This window comes from Schistocerca cancellata, chromosome 3 (genome assembly GCF_023864275.1).
Source record: "Schistocerca cancellata isolate TAMUIC-IGC-003103 chromosome 3, iqSchCanc2.1, whole genome shotgun sequence".
NCBI classification, from domain to species: Eukaryota; Metazoa; Arthropoda; class Insecta; order Orthoptera; family Acrididae; genus Schistocerca; species Schistocerca cancellata.
In genome coordinates this window covers 149888859-149900993 of record NC_064628.1, presented here as the reverse complement: position 1 = coordinate 149900993, position 12135 = coordinate 149888859, and the positions used below count along the sequence as shown (strand labels likewise).

At 42.4% G+C, this 12135-nt stretch overlaps 7 non-coding genes across 7 annotated transcripts; all 7 read left to right on the top strand.

Moving 5' to 3' along the window:
• The first annotated feature begins 127 nt into the window (after positions 1 to 127).
• LOC126178522 (small nucleolar RNA U3) lies at positions 128 to 334 on the top strand. The gene has a single exon (XR_007536413.1). It is a non-coding gene; the product is annotated as a small nucleolar RNA U3 (small nucleolar RNA).
• Positions 335 to 1281: 947 nt separating this feature from the next.
• Positions 1282 to 1400, top strand: LOC126178608 (U5 spliceosomal RNA). Its single transcript, XR_007536493.1, has one exon. It is a non-coding gene; the product is annotated as a U5 spliceosomal RNA (small nuclear RNA).
• Positions 1401 to 3829: 2429 nt separating this feature from the next.
• On the top strand, positions 3830 to 4036 carry LOC126178521 (small nucleolar RNA U3). The gene has a single exon (XR_007536412.1). It is a non-coding gene; the product is annotated as a small nucleolar RNA U3 (small nucleolar RNA).
• A 947-nt stretch (positions 4037 to 4983) lies between these two features.
• On the top strand, positions 4984 to 5102 carry LOC126178607 (U5 spliceosomal RNA). The gene has a single exon (XR_007536492.1). It is a non-coding gene; the product is annotated as a U5 spliceosomal RNA (small nuclear RNA).
• A 2426-nt stretch (positions 5103 to 7528) lies between these two features.
• LOC126178520 (small nucleolar RNA U3) lies at positions 7529 to 7735 on the top strand. The gene has a single exon (XR_007536411.1). It is a non-coding gene; the product is annotated as a small nucleolar RNA U3 (small nucleolar RNA).
• Positions 7736 to 8682: 947 nt separating this feature from the next.
• Positions 8683 to 8801, top strand: LOC126178606 (U5 spliceosomal RNA). Its single transcript, XR_007536491.1, has one exon. It is a non-coding gene; the product is annotated as a U5 spliceosomal RNA (small nuclear RNA).
• Positions 8802 to 11228: 2427 nt separating this feature from the next.
• Positions 11229 to 11435, top strand: LOC126178519 (small nucleolar RNA U3). The gene has a single exon (XR_007536410.1). It is a non-coding gene; the product is annotated as a small nucleolar RNA U3 (small nucleolar RNA).
• The last annotated feature ends 700 nt before the right edge of the window (positions 11436 to 12135 follow it).

Genomic DNA, 12135 nt, shown 5'->3' with positions numbered 1-12135 from the left:
TGCAGAATGTCCGAACTTAAGAAATTCTTCGATAAGTAAATCGCGAAATGTGAAGAGTGTGTCGTATTCTCGTAGGGCGTGTTGACGGTCTCGTGGCATAAGTAGCGAGCGGTGATAGCTTGCTAGCAAGATCATACTTCACAGGATCATTTCTGTAGTATGTCTTCAACTCTCTCTAGTTCAAAGCTGGAGTAGACGTAACCACGATGATGAGTGGTAGCACTGTCCCTGAGCGTGAGGCTTGCGATCGAGATTCATCGCATCTTGGTTGTAATCGATGATCGTTCACCACATTCTGAGGGATGTGGGAAGGGAATAGCGCTTTCCGAGTGGTGGTTTTATTATATAGAATAGAAGCAAGCATAAGTCATACTTTTGGTATCGGGACCCGCGTCGTTGCAGCAATGTCGCTACAGGTTGTGGAAGGACTTTGATTGCGACATGTCATGAAAGCCTTGTGGGAGTTTCTCGAGTGGCACGGGGACGAGCCATTTGATTTGGCCTGCTCCAAGTGCTAGGCTTGGATGACAACGACGTACTTTTGAGTTACAAGAATGAGTGAGCAACACAAGAAGAGTGCAATTGATGACCATAAACGGCTGACACACAACACAGTCTTGATAATCAGCACTAATGCATGATGTACGGAACATTTAGGAGGAGCGCGTTTGGCTAGCAAACATGAATTGAGTGATTTGCAAGGCACTGTTATCTGCAAGAAGGAATGCATGGAATTCGCAAATGAATAAGACTGGTTCAAATACTATCGACAGAAATTTTATTTCTGTTGTCAACTAGTATTAATTAGTTGTGTGGGAGCAGGGGGATATTTCCCTTGCACCATACATCTACATACAGGTTGCGTCTGATGTGGCCTAGTTTTGCGTTCAAAGAACTATCTAGTTGCCTGTTTTTTCAGTGAACGAGTGTGGTGGGGAGGAGAGAGATTAGTGTTAGATGCAGAGCAGTGCGGGCAGTTAGTTGTGTGTCTGACGGTGGGTCGCCGAGAGGAATTAGGCGTGCTGCCATCTGTCGGCAGGTGAGGTAATGAAGCAGCTTGAATGGTGACAGAAATGATGAAAATAGTTATCTAAAGAGTAATATCGACGACATTTGGCAGACACGTATTTCAGCGCTGACAGTTAGTTTGGGGTGTGTGCTTGCATGGCACTGGAAGTCTGTTGACGGTAGAGAAGTAGACAAGACGGAAAGAATTTTCCGTGTTCTCGCGGAGAAGCAATAGAGAAGCAGCCATAAGTATTGAAGTGAGGGCTTTGATCGGCACTCTGGTTTCCCTTCAAAACGAATAAATCTTTCGCCTTTTACTAAAGATTTCCGTGGAGGGGAACATTAAATGAGTCTATAAGGTATTTTTCGTAGTGCTCGGCTATTGCTGAGCCATAATCACAAGTAAAACGTAATGTAATTAGCAAGAGGTAGGTTGTGTTGTGAGAATGAAGGGCGTGGAGTAGCGGATCACGTTGGATCAGGTAGATGCTTTTTTAATTTGAAAATGCAATTGGCCGTTTCGTAGTATAATGAAACAAGTACATTTGCCCTGAAATGGCTTGCAGTGTGTTAGGCGATTGTGTAAAGAGAGAGAGAGAGAGCGCTATTTATTGTCCTGGAAACTCTTGGTGAACCCTTTCCGCATCTCAGTTCTAGATGATTTGAGGGTGTTTACTTGCACTGCAGTTGCACAACAGCATATAAGCCGATATTTGGAAGTGAATGATGAATTGAGAGGCTTTGTAATAAATACTAGTATGTGATTAGTAGATTGTGTTTTGAAACCCAAAATTATTTTTACCGCACAAGTTTGTGATTTGTAGGTATGATGTGAGTGAGATTTGGGCTGTAGATGGTGGTTAGTTGGGCAGGATGAGCATTTCAATTGTTTTCAATAGAGTGGATATTAGTGGCACTGGCTTGTTGCCATAATGTGGCATTGGTTCTTTGTTCATAACAGTGTACTCAGTTTTGTAGAAGATTTAGGTGAGAAAGAGACAGTTGTTGAATATGACATAGATAGCTAGAGATGAATTGAGTAGCAATTTCCTGGTAGTTGTAGTTTGGGTATGATGTGTCTCAGTGAGAGATAAATCTTGAAATGGAAGGGTTGTTCCTAGCTACAGTCTTGGAAACTATGTATCTGCTGTTGACTCCAATGTTTTCAAGATTACTTGTGTACAAAATTGGCCAGACTTTGCAGTTTCTTCTTCAGTAAATGAGTGGAAGGTGGTGCAGATAATGGTATAAATGTTCAGTGCCTCCTGTGAGTTGTTGATGCTGCTTGTCTTTTAAGTAAAATTGATAGGGGCTCTTGATTGACCCAGCCATAGACAGAGCTGGTGCATACTTGGCTTGAGAAGACTTTGGCCAGTAAATGATGAAATACCAACACATTGCTCACAACAAAGCTCCTTTCCCTGCATTCTAGTTTCCCTCGGGTATAGAGTGACATGATATTGGCAGATAATCACTTTGATCAGGCTGTTTGTTTTTTTTTTTAATGCTCTTTTACCAGAATCCATTCATAGTGATAATTGTGTTCTCTGGTGGAACACGATGAGAACATTGTGTGAAGTGCACAGAAGTAGCTATTTGAGTGTGTGTGAAAATGTGAGGTAACCACTGTTACTCCTAAATTTCTGTGGAATTAAGTTTTCTGTGTGTGTCTGAAAATCCAAGTGGTTCAAGTTGGTAGTTTATTTGTTGCAAGCGAAAAAAGCTTTTTAGTAAACTGAGGCACTAGCATTAGTTTCCTGTTCACTGTGACAAGGAAGCTAGTATAAAAAGTAGTTTGTGGTTTTGTTTGCAAAGAAGTGCTCATGGGATGTAAGCACTGCTTGAGATTATTCTGAGATGATTTTTTGAGGGGGGGGGGGGAGATTGCTAAACATCTAGCATTTTAGTAAGGAGCTTGTCGGAGTAGTCGTAAAATTGTTATTTTATGAGAAATTTCTTTATTCATAGCACATGGCCATCATAGTTGAAGCATAAAGATTGGCATGGTATGCGTAGGTCTGTAAAATGTCCTGACAGTGATGTTCACAGAGACTTGTTGTATACTTTGATTCTTCATCTGTTTAACAGTAGACATAAGAAATGTATTAGTGGAGCAAGTAGCTGTGAAATTACTGGCGTATGATTGATAGTATGGACGTGGCGCTGAGTGTAAGTGTTTGTTTAGCTGTGGGTGTTTTCATAATTGCCATGTGAGGAAAAGCAATACTCGTGATAGGCGAAAAGAGATACAGAGAGAAACACATTTATTGCGAGTATTATATATCAGCAGCTCTTGGGCGGGTATCAAGCTAGACGCAAAGTGAAACGAAAGAGGAAGTATGCATGAAAGTGGCGATATATCGACAAGAGTTTGCACTGTTAGGGTGAGGTGAATAAACTAGTGCGGTGCGAAAATTTTCGAAGAGAGAGGCGGCTTTAAAGAAAGCACAAGAGTCGTATGAACGCCGTCTTGTGTGTTTGTCTTTCAGTGGCTATTTGGCATGTCTGCTTGCGCCATAGGATGCTACTGTATGTGCCCCAGGCCCCCATCTAGCGGCCGGAGGTGCAAGCGGTGTTTACATACAGTCTCGCGTGAGGCAATGGTCTCTCATTTCGGAAGACAAGAAGCACTGGTAGCGCACAAAATAGCTGAGTGAGATCATGGCGGCCAAGTAAGAGTAGAAGTAGGTTCTTTGCAGAATGTCCGAACTTAAGAAATTCTTCGATAAGTAAATCGCGAAATGTGAAGAGTGTGTCGTATTCTCGTAGGGCGTGTTGACGGTCTCGTGGCATAAGTAGCGAGCGGTGATAGCTTGCTAGGAAGATCATACTTCACAGGATCATTTCTGTAGTATGTCTTCAACTCTCTCTAGTTCAAAGCTGGAGTAGACGTAACCACGATGATGAGTGGTAGCACTGTCCCTGAGCGTGAGGCTTGCGATCGAGATTCATCGCATCTTGGTTGTAATCGATGATCGTTCACCACATTCTGAGGGATGTGGGAAGGGAATAGCGCTTTCCGAGTGGTGGTTTTATTATATAGAATAGAAGCAAGCATAAGTCATACTTTTGGTATCGGGACCCGCGTCGTTGCAGCAATGTCGCTACAGGTTGTGGAAGGACTTTGATTGCGACATGTCATGAAAGCCTTGTGGGAGTTTCTCGAGTGGCACGGGGACGAGCCATTTGATTTGGCCTGCTCCAAGTGCTAGGCTTGGATGACAACGACGTACTTTTGAGTTACAAGAATGAGTGAGCAACACAAGAAGAGTGCAATTGATGACCATAAACGGCTGACACACAACACAGTCTTGATAATCAGCACTAATGCATGATGTACGGAACATTTAGGAGGAGCGCGTTTGGCTAGCAAACATGAATTGAGTGATTTGCAAGGCACTGTTATCTGCAAGAAGGAATGCATGGAATTCGCAAATGAATAAGACTGGTTCAAATACTATCGACAGAAATTTTATTTCTGTTGTCAACTAGTATTAATTAGTTGTGTGGGAGCAGGGGGATATTTCCCTTGCACCATACATCTACATACAGGTTGCGTCTGATGTGGCCTAGTTTTGCGTTCAAAGAACTATCTAGTTGCCTGTTTTTTCAGTGAACGAGTGTGGTGGGGAGGAGAGAGATTAGTGTTAGATGCAGAGCAGTGCGGGCAGTTAGTTGTGTGTCTGACGGTGGGTCGCCGAGAGGAATTAGGCGTGCTGCCATCTGTCGGCAGGTGAGGTAATGAAGCAGCTTGAATGGTGACAGAAATGATGAAAATAGTTATCTAAAGAGTAATATCGACGACATTTGGCAGACACGTATTTCAGCGCTGACAGTTAGTTTGGGGTGTGTGCTTGCATGGCACTGGAAGTCTGTTGACGGTAGAGAAGTAGACAAGACGGAAAGAATTTTCCGTGTTCTCGCGGAGAAGCAATAGAGAAGCAGCCATAAGTATTGAAGTGAGGGCTTTGATCGGCACTCTGGTTTCCCTTCAAAACGAATAAATCTTTCGCCTTTTACTAAAGATTTCCGTGGAGGGGAACATTAAATGAGTCTATAAGGTATTTTTCGTAGTGCTCGGCTATTGCTGAGCCATAATCACAAGTAAAACGTAATGTAATTAGCAAGAGGTAGGTTGTGTTGTGAGAATGAAGGGCGTGGAGTAGCGGATCACGTTGGATCAGGTAGATGCTTTTTTAATTTGAAAATGCAATTGGCCGTTTCGTAGTATAATGAAACAAGTACATTTGCCCTGAAATGGCTTGCAGTGTGTTAGGCGATTGTGTAAAGAGAGAGAGAGAGCGCGCTATTTATTGTCCTGGAAACTCTTGGTGAACCCTTTCCGCATCTCAGTTCTAGATGATTTGAGGGTGTTTACTTGCACTGCAGTTGCACAACAGCATATAAGCCGATATTTGGAAGTGAATGATGAATTGAGAGGCTTTGTAATAAATACTAGTATGTGATTAGTAGATTGTGTTTTGAAACCCAAAATTATTTTTACCGCACAAGTTTGTGATTTGTAGGTATGATGTGAGTGAGATTTGGGCTGTAGATGGTGGTTAGTTGGGCAGGATGAGCATTTCAATTGTTTTCAATAGAGTGGATATTAGTGGCACTGGCTTGTTGCCATAATGTGGCATTGGTTCTTTGTTCATAACAGTGTACTCAGTTTTGTAGAAGATTTAGGTGAGAAAGAGACAGTTGTTGAATATGACATAGATAGCTAGAGATGAATTGAGTAGCAATTTCCTGGTAGTTGTAGTTTGGGTATGATGTGTCTCAGTGAGAGATAAATCTTGAAATGGAAGGGTTGTTCCTAGCTACAGTCTTGGAAACTATGTATCTGCTGTTGACTCCAATGTTTTCAAGATTACTTGTGTACAAAATTGGCCAGACTTTGCAGTTTCTTCTTCAGTAAATCAGTGGAAGGTGGTGCAGATAATGGTATAAATGTTCAGTGCCTCCTGTGAGTTGTTGATGCTGCTTGTCTTTTAAGTAAAATTGATAGGGGCTCTTGATTGACCCAGCCATAGACAGAGCTGGTGCATACTTGGCTTGAGAAGACTTTGGCCAGTAAATGATGAAATACCAACACATTGCTCACAACAAAGCTCCTTTCCCTGCATTCTAGTTTCCCTCGGGTATAGAGTGACATGATATTGGCAGATAATCACTTTGATCAGGCTGTTTGTTTTTTTTTTTAATGCTCTTTTACCAGAATCCATTCATAGTGATAACTGTGTTCTCTGGTGGAACACGATGAGAACATTGTGTGAAGTGCACAGAAGTAGCTATTTGAGTGTGTGTGAAAATGTGAGGTAACCACTGTTACTCCTAAATTTCTGTGGAATTAAGTTTTCTGTGTGTGTCTGAAAATCCAAGTGGTTCAAGTTGGTAGTTTATTTGTTGCAAGCGAAAAAAGCTTTTTAGTAAACTGAGGCACTAGCATTAGTTTCCTGTTCACTGTGACAAGGAAGCTAGTATAAAAAGTAGTTTGTGGTTTTGTTTGCAAAGAAGTGCTCATGGGATGTAAGCACTGCTTGAGATTATTCTGAGATGATTTTTTGAGGGGGGGGGAGATTGCTAAACATCTAGCATTTTAGTAAGGAGCTTGTCGGAGTAGTCGTAAAATTGTTATTTTATGAGAAATTTCTTTATTCATAGCACATGGCCATCATAGTTGAAGCATAAAGATTGGCATGGTATGCGTAGGTCTGTAAAATGTCCTGACAGTGATGTTCACAGAGACTTGTTGTATACTTTGATTCTTCATCTGTTTAACAGTAGACATAAGAAATGTATTAGTGGAGCAAGTAGCTGTGAAATTACTGGCGTATGATTGATAGTATGGACGTGGCGCTGAGTGTAAGTGTTTGTTTAGCTGTGGGTGTTTTCATAATTGCCATGTGAGGAAAAGCAATACTCGTGATAGGCGAAAAGAGATACAGAGAGAAACACATTTATTGCGAGTATTATATATCAGCAGCTCTTGGGCGGGTATCAAGCTAGACGCAAAGTGAAACGAAAGAGGAAGTATGCATGAAAGTGGCGATATATCGACAAGAGTTTGCACTGTTAGGGTGAGGTGAATAAACTAGTGCGGTGCGAAAATTTTCGAAGAGAGAGGCGGCTTTAAAGAAAGCACAAGAGTCGTATGAACGCCGTCTTGTGTGTTTGTCTTTCAGTGGCTATTTGGCATGTCTGCTTGCGCCATAGGATGCTACTGTATGTGCCCCAGGCCCCCATCTAGCGGCCGGAGGTGCAAGCGGTGTTTACATACAGTCTCGCGTGAGGCAATGGTCTCTCATTTCGGAAGACAAGAAGCACTGGTAGCGCACAAAATAGCTGAGTGAGATCATGGCGGCCAAGTAAGAGTAGAAGTAGGTTCTTTGCAGAATGTCCGAACTTAAGAAATTCTTCGATAAGTAAATCGCGAAATGTGAAGAGTGTGTCGTATTCTCGTAGGGCGTGTTGACGGTCTCGTGGCATAAGTAGCGAGCGGTGATAGCTTGCTAGGAAGATCATACTTCACAGGATCATTTCTGTAGTATGTCTTCAACTCTCTCTAGTTCAAAGCTGGAGTAGACGTAACCACGATGATGAGTGGTAGCACTGTCCCTGAGCGTGAGGCTTGCGATCGAGATTCATCGCATCTTGGTTGTAATCGATGATCGTTCACCACATTCTGAGGGATGTGGGAAGGGAATAGCGCTTTCCGAGTGGTGGTTTTATTATATAGAATAGAAGCAAGCATAAGTCATACTTTTGGTATCGGGACCCGCGTCGTTGCAGCAATGTCGCTACAGGTTGTGGAAGGACTTTGATTGCGACATGTCATGAAAGCCTTGTGGGAGTTTCTCGAGTGGCACGGGGACGAGCCATTTGATTTGGCCTGCTCCAAGTGCTAGGCTTGGATGACAACGACGTACTTTTGAGTTACAAGAATGAGTGAGCAACACAAGAAGAGTGCAATTGATGACCATAAACGGCTGACACACAACACAGTCTTGATAATCAGCACTAATGCATGATGTACGGAACATTTAGGAGGAGCGCGTTTGGCTAGCAAACATGAATTGAGTGATTTGCAAGGCACTGTTATCTGCAAGAAGGAATGCATGGAATTCGCAAATGAATAAGACTGGTTCAAATACTATCGACAGAAATTTTATTTCTGTTGTCAACTAGTATTAATTAGTTGTGTGGGAGCAGGGGGATATTTCCCTTGCACCATACATCTACATACAGGTTGCGTCTGATGTGGCCTAGTTTTGCGTTCAAAGAACTATCTAGTTGCCTGTTTTTTCAGTGAACGAGTGTGGTGGGGAGGAGAGAGATTAGTGTTAGATGCAGAGCAGTGCGGGCAGTTAGTTGTGTGTCTGACGGTGGGTCGCCGAGAGGAATTAGGCGTGCTGCCATCTGTCGGCAGGTGAGGTAATGAAGCAGCTTGAATGGTGACAGAAATGATGAAAATAGTTATCTAAAGAGTAATATCGACGACATTTGGCAGACACGTATTTCAGCGCTGACAGTTAGTTTGGGGTGTGTGCTTGCATGGCACTGGAAGTCTGTTGACGGTAGAGAAGTAGACAAGACGGAAAGAATTTTCCGTGTTCTCGCGGAGAAGCAATAGAGAAGCAGCCATAAGTATTGAAGTGAGGGCTTTGATCGGCACTCTGGTTTCCCTTCAAAACGAATAAATCTTTCGCCTTTTACTAAAGATTTCCGTGGAGGGGAACATTAAATGAGTCTATAAGGTATTTTTCGTAGTGCTCGGCTATTGCTGAGCCATAATCACAAGTAAAACGTAATGTAATTAGCAAGAGGTAGGTTGTGTTGTGAGAATGAAGGGCGTGGAGTAGCGGATCACGTTGGATCAGGTAGATGCTTTTTTAATTTGAAAATGCAATTGGCCGTTTCGTAGTATAATGAAACAAGTACATTTGCCCTGAAATGGCTTGCAGTGTGTTAGGCGATTGTGTAAAGAGAGAGAGAGAGCGCGCTATTTATTGTCCTGGAAACTCTTGGTGAACCCTTTCCGCATCTCAGTTCTAGATGATTTGAGGGTGTTTACTTGCACTGCAGTTGCACAACAGCATATAAGCCGATATTTGGAAGTGAATGATGAATTGAGAGGCTTTGTAATAAATACTAGTATGTGATTAGTAGATTGTGTTTTGAAACCCAAAATTATTTTTACCGCACAAGTTTGTGATTTGTAGGTATGATGTGAGTGAGATTTGGGCTGTAGATGGTGGTTAGTTGGGCAGGATGAGCATTTCAATTGTTTTCAATAGAGTGGATATTAGTGGCACTGGCTTGTTGCCATAATGTGGCATTGGTTCTTTGTTCATAACAGTGTACTCAGTTTTGTAGAAGATTTAGGTGAGAAAGAGACAGTTGTTGAATATGACATAGATAGCTAGAGATGAATTGAGTAGCAATTTCCTGGTAGTTGTAGTTTGGGTATGATGTGTCTCAGTGAGAGATAAATCTTGAAATGGAAGGGTTGTTCCTAGCTACAGTCTTGGAAACTATGTATCTGCTGTTGACTCCAATGTTTTCAAGATTACTTGTGTACAAAATTGGCCAGACTTTGCAGTTTCTTCTTCAGTAAATCAGTGGAAGGTGGTGCAGATAATGGTATAAATGTTCAGTGCCTCCTGTGAGTTGTTGATGCTGCTTGTCTTTTAAGTAAAATTGATAGGGGCTCTTGATTGACCCAGCCATAGACAGAGCTGGTGCATACTTGGCTTGAGAAGACTTTGGCCAGTAAATGATGAAATACCAACACATTGCTCACAACAAAGCTCCTTTCCCTGCATTCTAGTTTCCCTCGGGTATAGAGTGACATGATATTGGCAGATAATCACTTTGATCAGGCTGTTTGTTTTTTTTTTTAATGCTCTTTTACCAGAATCCATTCATAGTGATAACTGTGTTCTCTGGTGGAACACGATGAGAACATTGTGTGAAGTGCACAGAAGTAGCTATTTGAGTGTGTGTGAAAATGTGAGGTAACCACTGTTACTCCTAAATTTCTGTGGAATTAAGTTTTCTGTGTGTGTCTGAAAATCCAAGTGGTTCAAGTTGGTAGTTTATTTGTTGCAAGCGAAAAAAGCTTTTTAGTAAACTGAGGCACTAGCATTAGTTTCCTGTTCACTGTGACAAGGAAGCTAGTATAAAAAGTAGTTTGTGGTTTTGTTTGCAAAGAAGTGCTCATGGGATGTAAGCACTGCTTGAGATTATTCTGAGATGATTTTTTGAGGGGGGGGGGAGATTGCTAAACATCTAGCATTTTAGTAAGGAGCTTGTCGGAGTAGTCGTAAAATTGTTATTTTATGAGAAATTTCTTTATTCATAGCACATGGCCATCATAGTTGAAGCATAAAGATTGGCATGGTATGCGTAGGTCTGTAAAATGTCCTGACAGTGATGTTCACAGAGACTTGTTGTATACTTTGATTCTTCATCTGTTTAACAGTAGACATAAGAAATGTATTAGTGGAGCAAGTAGCTGTGAAATTACTGGCGTATGATTGATAGTATGGACGTGGCGCTGAGTGTAAGTGTTTGTTTAGCTGTGGGTGTTTTCATAATTGCCATGTGAGGAAAAGCAATACTCGTGATAGGCGAAAAGAGATACAGAGAGAAACACATTTATTGCGAGTATTATATATCAGCAGCTCTTGGGCGGGTATCAAGCTAGACGCAAAGTGAAACGAAAGAGGAAGTATGCATGAAAGTGGCGATATATCGACAAGAGTTTGCACTGTTAGGGTGAGGTGAATAAACTAGTGCGGTGCGAAAATTTTCGAAGAGAGAGGCGGCTTTAAAGAAAGCACAAGAGTCGTATGAACGCCGTCTTGTGTGTTTGTCTTTCAGTGGCTATTTGGCATGTCTGCTTGCGCCATAGGATGCTACTGTATGTGCCCCAGGCCCCCATCTAGCGGCCGGAGGTGCAAGCGGTGTTTACATACAGTCTCGCGTGAGGCAATGGTCTCTCATTTCGGAAGACAAGAAGCACTGGTAGCGCACAAAATAGCTGAGTGAGATCATGGCGGCCAAGTAAGAGTAGAAGTAGGTTCTTTGCAGAATGTCCGAGCTTAAGAAATTCTTCGATAAGTAAATCGCGAAATGTGAAGAGTGTGTCGTATTCTCGTAGGGCGTGTTGACGGTCTCGTGGCATAAGTAGCGAGCGGTGATAGCTTGCTAGGAAGATCATACTTCACAGGATCATTTCTGTAGTATGTCTTCAACTCTCTCTAGTTCAAAGCTGGAGTAGACGTAACCACGATGATGAGTGGTAGCACTGTCCCTGAGCGTGAGGCTTGCGATCGAGATTCATCGCATCTTGGTTGTAATCGATGATCGTTCACCACATTCTGAGGGATGTGGGAAGGGAATAGCGCTTTCCGAGTGGTGGTTTTATTATATAGAATAGAAGCAAGCATAAGTCATACTTTTGGTATCGGGACCCGCGTCGTTGCAGCAATGTCGCTACAGGTTGTGGAAGGACTTTGATTGCGACATGTCATGAAAGCCTTGTGGGAGTTTCTCGAGTGGCACGGGGACGAGCCATTTGATTTGGCCTGCTCCAAGTGCTAGGCTTGGATGACAACGACGTACTTTTGAGTTACAAGAATGAGTGAGCAACACAAGAAGAGTGCAATTGATGACCATAAACGGCTGACACACAACACAGTCTTGATAATCAGCACTAATGCATGATGTACGGAACATTTAGGAGGAGCGCGTTTGGCTAGCAAACATGAATTGAGTGATTTGCAAGGCACTGTTATCTGCAAGAAGGAATGCATGGAATTCGCAAATGAATAAGACTGGTTCAAATACTATCGACAGAAATTTTATTTCTGTTGTCAACTAGTATTAATTAGTTGTGTGGGAGCAGGGGGATATTTCCCTTGCACCATACATCTACATACAGGTTGCGTCTGATGTGGCCTAGTTTTGCGTTCAAAGAACTATCTAGTTGCCTGTTTTTTCAGTGAACGAGTGTGGTGGGGAGGAGAGAGATTAGTGTTAGATGCAGAGCAGTGCGGGCAGTTAGTTGTGTGTCTGACGGTGGGTCGCCGAGAGGAATTAGGCGTGCTGCCATCTGTC